The 6,000-nt window shown below is 43.5% G+C and overlaps 1 protein-coding gene across 3 annotated transcripts in view; it reads right to left on the minus strand.

Annotated features, from left to right (window-relative positions):
• The window catches only part of Scaf11 (SR-related CTD associated factor 11), an 83,775-nt gene extending 78,961 nt beyond the window's left edge, over positions 1–4,814 (minus strand). For all 3 annotated transcript variants that reach the window (XM_076854351.1, XM_076854352.1, XM_076854350.1), the window contains exon 1: positions 4,585–4,814. The gene's annotated coding sequence lies outside the window, so the exon portion shown is untranslated. The remainder of the gene's footprint in view (positions 1–4,584) is intronic.
• Positions 4,815–6,000: the final 1,186 nt, after the last annotated feature.

A 6,000-nucleotide genomic window follows, 5' to 3' on the forward strand; every position in this document is an offset into this window, starting at 1 on the left:
AATTTTAAAAAATTTACAATTAATGCAACACAGAATTCTGAACTGAATTCTTTTGTTACAAAAGAAAATTACTGTAGAAACTAGCAAAAGTTGAATGAAGTCTGAAGTTAGATGGTAGCAATATAATTAGATTTATTTCCGGTTTTGATGGTTATATTATTGTTATATAATAGAAAGTCCTTGTCCTTGTTTTTTTTGAGGAGATAAGACTGCATCTGCAACTTAATCTCCAATGGTTTGGAGGAAAAAAGTTACTTCAACTGTATTAAAGTTTGATATTGTTTTTGACAGTTACCTACAAAATTCAGTTACAGTGCCTAAAACTAGCATGTAACCAAATTAGTACTTGTTTCAAATGAAAAACATGTTTTCACTTTAAGACTGTGCTTTATTGTTTATGAGATTGTCAATGGCCTTTGATCTATAACTGTACCCTCCAAAAGGTAACCATTATTCAGTTCCCCAGTTGCAATGGTCACATTTCAAGTGCTCCTAGCCACATTGCTATAGCTACTGTATTGGTCACTACAGATACAGAGCATTTGTATCATCACAGAAATGTCTACTGGACAGCAATGATGTAGAGGCAGGGAGACCAACTAAGGCAGTTAGATGGACCTATACAGAGAGACTTAGCAAGTGCAGTAACATGAAAGCATTTAAACTCTCTTGAGTTTTAGATACATTCTGCAAAACAGACTAATACATCTAATTACACAAAGCTAATAAAAAGATCAAATAAAATTTATGTAAAGTGTCTACAATAGAGTGGCCGATACATAGTATATATTTATAACATTGGCTCTTTTCTGTTATATGGGCAGATAATTTCTTAAACTTTTATCTCAGCACTTTTAGAACTATTTAAGAAATTACAGGAGTACCAGTTTGAAAATAAGCAGCTTCCTATCCTGATTGTTCAAAAAGCCAATGAGTTCCATGTTGTTAAATCCAATGAAAAAGTGTTCAGCCCTTACTTTATTCAACTCTCACCAACACGTGACACTACCAACCACATTCCCCTTGAAATACTCTCTTCCTTTGGCTTCTACAACACACTTCCTACTTCTCTGACCTTCATAGTATTCTTTAGGAACTCACTTCCAGTGCACTTTTTTTTTTTTAATATTTTCTTAGTTTTTGATAGACCTTTATTTATTTATTTATATGCGGTGCTAAGGATCAAACCCAGTGCTTCACACATGAGAGTGCTCTGCCACTGAACCACAACCCCAGCCTTCAGTGCACTTTTTAAATTTGAGGCCACCATGGTTCCATTCTAGGATACCTCTCCCTCTCTCTCTCTTTTATCCCCCAGGTTATAGTTCCTCCCTTAGGCAATTTCACCCATAATTGCAAGTACTTACACAGGTAATTCCAATTTTCTATTCCCAGCCCACACCCCTCCTCTCAACTATATATCCATATATCTAACTGCCTACAGCATTTCCATTTTTAAGACTTGGGATGTAGCTCAGTGGTAGAGTGTTCGCCTTAGCATATATGAGGACCTGGGTTCTATCCCCAGCACCACAAAAAAAAAAAAAAGTACAGAATTTCCATTTGAAGGTCCAAAGGCACTTTGTCAAATCCAGTCAAAACCAAAAAAAACTTTCATCCTTATCTGGTACCACTATACAACCCAGGAGTAATCTTTGAAATTTCTCTCTTGTGTATCCTGTCTTTCAACTGAGACCTAATAATCTTAAATCCCACCCACAATCCTCATCCCAAATCATGCACCTTCGACTCTCCCAGACTATTTTCAAAAGCCTCCTAACTAATCTTTCAGCGATTAATCCAATCTTGCTGCCTCTCCTTTTCAATACATACCATCTGAAAAATAACTGTTAGTACTGAGTATAGCCCAGAGTTAAAATGTTCAGTATCATTCTGTAGCTGTTCCCAAGACTTACCTATTCATTGTATTTTTTTGTTATGGTGTATAAAAATTCAATGTAAAATGTAAAAACGCCACCACTGCCACCACCACCATTTCTCATTTGCAAAATAACTTCCTAAAAAACCACTATGACCTTTGCTGACCTAAAGTTTTAACACTGTTAAGTGATCCTGATAAAATATGTGAGATCTTGTCTCTTCTCAAATAGCTTTTCTTCTCAGTCATAGTAAAATCCATAGTCCTTACTGTGGCCTTAAAAGTTCTGAATTAGTAGAGTTATTACTGTGGAAAAAGGAATAAAAAAAAATTGGGGTTTTAAGTTTCTTTATTTCACTGGGCAAAGGAAGTGAAGATCCACTTTACATCACCAAAAGATAGGAACAGATGCTAAAAGGAAGTTAAAATAAGAATTATTGTATGGCTAACTGTATTACTTTTATGCCTGTCACCCTTTTAAATTAAGGTTTCACAACTACTTCTCATTGATGTACCTAAAAAGTTCAGTACTAAGTTGGTGGGTAGTATAACACTGCAAGTTCTTATTACTAAATATACTATTGATGATTAATCAACAGCATCATGTAACTGCACTTGATTCATCCTATATTTGCTGATTAACAACACATGTTTTCAAGAAAATTGTGTATCTCTGGTTAATGCTCAAAAGAAGATGGGGAAGTTGAGCAACCCCTAAAGTCTCAATCCTAACCTGTAAATTTCATTTTACCACATGAAGATATTACAGAGGGAAAATTCTCATTAAAATTTTCTCCATGACACGTCTGTAAGCAGTCTATTTCAGAACAATTTTACAATGTCTTTTATAGTGTTCTTCCCCTCTGACATACTAAAGAACATCTTTTTTTAAAAAAATTTCTTTTGTAATTGAAAATGGACAGCATGCCTTTATTTTGTTAATTTATTTTTTTAATATGGTGCTGAGGATCAAACCCAACCCTCACACATGCCAGGCAAGCACTGAGCTATAGCCCCATTCCCTAAAGAACATCTTAATAACCTGGGTATAATTACTCTAAACAAATTTTACACCACTGAAATCTTAAAATGTATTCAAAATTCTCAGATAAGTGTGAAACTGAAAGACTGTTAATATATTTACAAGCACCAAAAAAAAAAATTATTTCTAAAGTGCAGCTACAATAAGAATTGCTAATCTTTTAAAAATTCAACTGCATAGACACCATATAAATAAATTCAAATTATCTTTAATAGAATGATATCAACAGAGAAATCCAAAGAGTTTCAAATTTCCATTTCTCCTCTCAGTTAAAACCACAATCACATAAAAAGGCCTACAAACTTTTCCCTATCAGCTTTAATAAATAACGAAATAGTAAAATGATTAAATCAAATGCCAAAGAAGCAGGAAAAAGGGAAAGTCTGGAAAAAAAAACTTGATTACACATTAAAATTTTAATACAATTAAGAATAAAATACAAAACTGAAGTTTTTTAAGGAGTTTTTTAAGTCTTCAATAATCTGCTGGTGAAGCATACTCATGAGTTAACTTTTAAAACAAGAAAATGCATTTATTAATATGCTTTTCCCAAAATTCAGAGGAAATTCCCCAAATGAGAGAAATTTTAGATCAGAATCTACTAGTCAAAGCTTTATGTTAAAAATATGTTCATCAGCTTTCCTTAAATATCTTACTTAGTTCACTGTTAGTAGGGACAGCAATGTAAGTCAGGACATCAAAATGTAATCTAAAGTGAACGAAACACATCTCATAGGCACTATTAATAGTACAAAAGTATACTGGGGATATTTTAAAATTCAACATTTTAATCTGTGAATCAAGAGTACTTGTAATCAGGTACTCTAAATCACGTGTCTTTTAAAACTATTTTTCAAAATATGTGTAGGTGGCAAGACGGCCAAACATCTCTAAGAAATCTCTTAAACGGCTCAAAATTCCTAGGTCTAAGCATGAGCGACACATTAACCTTAGTTCAGATCTTCTCTCCCTTCAATTAGTTGTCATCCAGAGAGCAGGTTTAAAATATGAGGCGAGGGGGGCGGGGGAAACAGTTTTAAGTTCAGGACAAGGGGTAAAGGCTGATGATGTTTAGAAGCCTCAGCTCTTCCCCCATTCGCGCACTCGAGAGGTCACCGCGCAGTAAAGTTTGGTTTCACAAGCTGGCTTGGACGCTGGCGACAAAAGCGAAATCTCCCTCGTAAAACAGACTCGGGGATCCGGAGCTCCCGGAAGCTCAGCAGGACACGTTGCCACCGCAGGGAGGGGGTGTCTGTGGCGGTCCTAGCGTAGAGCCCCTTCCCTCCATTCGGCCCCCCACACACCAGTAAGGCCCCGCACGCGGGCGGGGACAAGCTTTGCCAGCTCAGGCAGCAGAGGCGCGTAGGCCACAAGGAGGAAATGGGACGGGGTGCAGACAGTGAGGCGGCGGCAGCCGGAGCAGGGCCTCCCTAGCCGTGAAGCGACAAGATAAAAGGGCTCTACCCGGTGCAGCTTCCCCAGCCTGGAGGGGCAGCTCCAACTTTCCTTCAAGCACAGGACGCCGCCTGGGCCGGGAAAGATTTCGAAACTTTGTCCGCTCTCCCGTCTCCCTGGCCCGTTTCTCCGCTAGGCGCCGGCCCCCCGCTCCCGCCTAACCCAGGAGCTACCCAAGCCCATCCATCCCCCGGGGTCGGCCCTTTACCTCAGGCCGAGGTCGAAGCGCTTGTTCAAAGCAGCGGCGGCGGTGGCGGCGACCCCACCGCAGGAAGCTAGATCTCCGTCACTCCGCCGCTAAGTTCCCTTCCGTCTACTCTGAGGTGTTCCGGGAGTGTTGGGGCGCCGGCTCGGTTGGTCGGGTCGGGAGCCGGCGACTAGGCAGGGAGCGGACCCGGGCTGCGCTGCTTCGCGCGGCTTGCGCCACCGCTGCTCCCCTTCCCCCAGCCTAGTCTGGCCTCCCTCCCCTCCCGGCCTCACGCGCCTCCCCCCTCCCTCTCTCCACTCTGCTGGGCCGCGCTGCCACAAGTCGGCGCGCTACGGTGACGACGCCAGCGGATGGACCTGCCACACTCAAGCTCGCTCGGGCCCTACGGGCACGTCCGCAATGCTCAACGGGATCGCAGGGGGGCGCTGACAAACCACCGTTTGCGACGGAGGAACGTGCTAGGCGGAGTCACGTCGCGCGGCTTGTGAGCAGGAGGAAGGGCAGCGCGGATGGCGGAGGCTTCTGGGAAACATCCTTCCCGTCCCGCCCTCCGCCCACGCCGCGCGTTGTGCGCATGCGCCGCGCGTGGACCTTGTCCCTGCTTTGACCGCCTTACGAGATACGTTGTGGAGGACAATGAAAGAAGCTCTTGAAGGACTGACTGGAAGTGAGGAGGTTTGCGCGGCAACTGCACGCCTACCGTAACCTGATATTGAAAAGTGTTTGCCCGTTTCTGGCGGCGGACTGAGTTTCCATCCAGCTCCGTTGCCCCAAAATACAGCCATTGGGGAGATTGTAATGCCACGGGGCGAAGTTGCCCACGCCGCCCGTGAAGCCTAGGGGGTGGTTCCATGTCCTAATCTCATGTTCCCAAAATTCAACGTGATCGTAATTAACTTTAAAAGCCTCCACATAGGTAGTGACTTGGGATTATTTTTCGGTAATTTTGCCAGCGTCTGCGATATGGAGCGTCAAGACACAGTGCGACTCTTCCTGGCGGGTCATCCTTTTAAATTTTACCTCAGCAGTGTCTTCACAGACTCCCTCTCCGGCAAAGCCCCCAGTTCCTCTCCCTCCTGGAGACGCAGCTGGTTCCCGACTTTCTCCCAGCCCCCAGCGACCACCCCTCTAGAGACGGTCCTTCCAGTCCCCGCGCCATCATCGAGCTTGTGGCGCTCACAGCTCCCGTGGGGCAGAGGCTTCGCTGCTGGCCGCGCTGCGAACTTGGGTCACGGAGATCCCCGGGGCACCCAGCCTCGCCGCTCGCACCTTTTCCCGTGGGACACCTTCCTGCCTTTGAGTGCGCATAGCTTGCCTCGGGGGTGCCTAGCCCTGGCAGGCGCGTTACCTCCCTACTTTCCTGAGACTCTCCCTGCCTTAGTACACTACAGCCTTCCAGCATTTTCCCAGAGCAGA

This window comes from Callospermophilus lateralis, chromosome 4 (genome assembly GCF_048772815.1).
Source record: "Callospermophilus lateralis isolate mCalLat2 chromosome 4, mCalLat2.hap1, whole genome shotgun sequence".
NCBI classification, from domain to species: Eukaryota; Metazoa; Chordata; class Mammalia; order Rodentia; family Sciuridae; genus Callospermophilus; species Callospermophilus lateralis.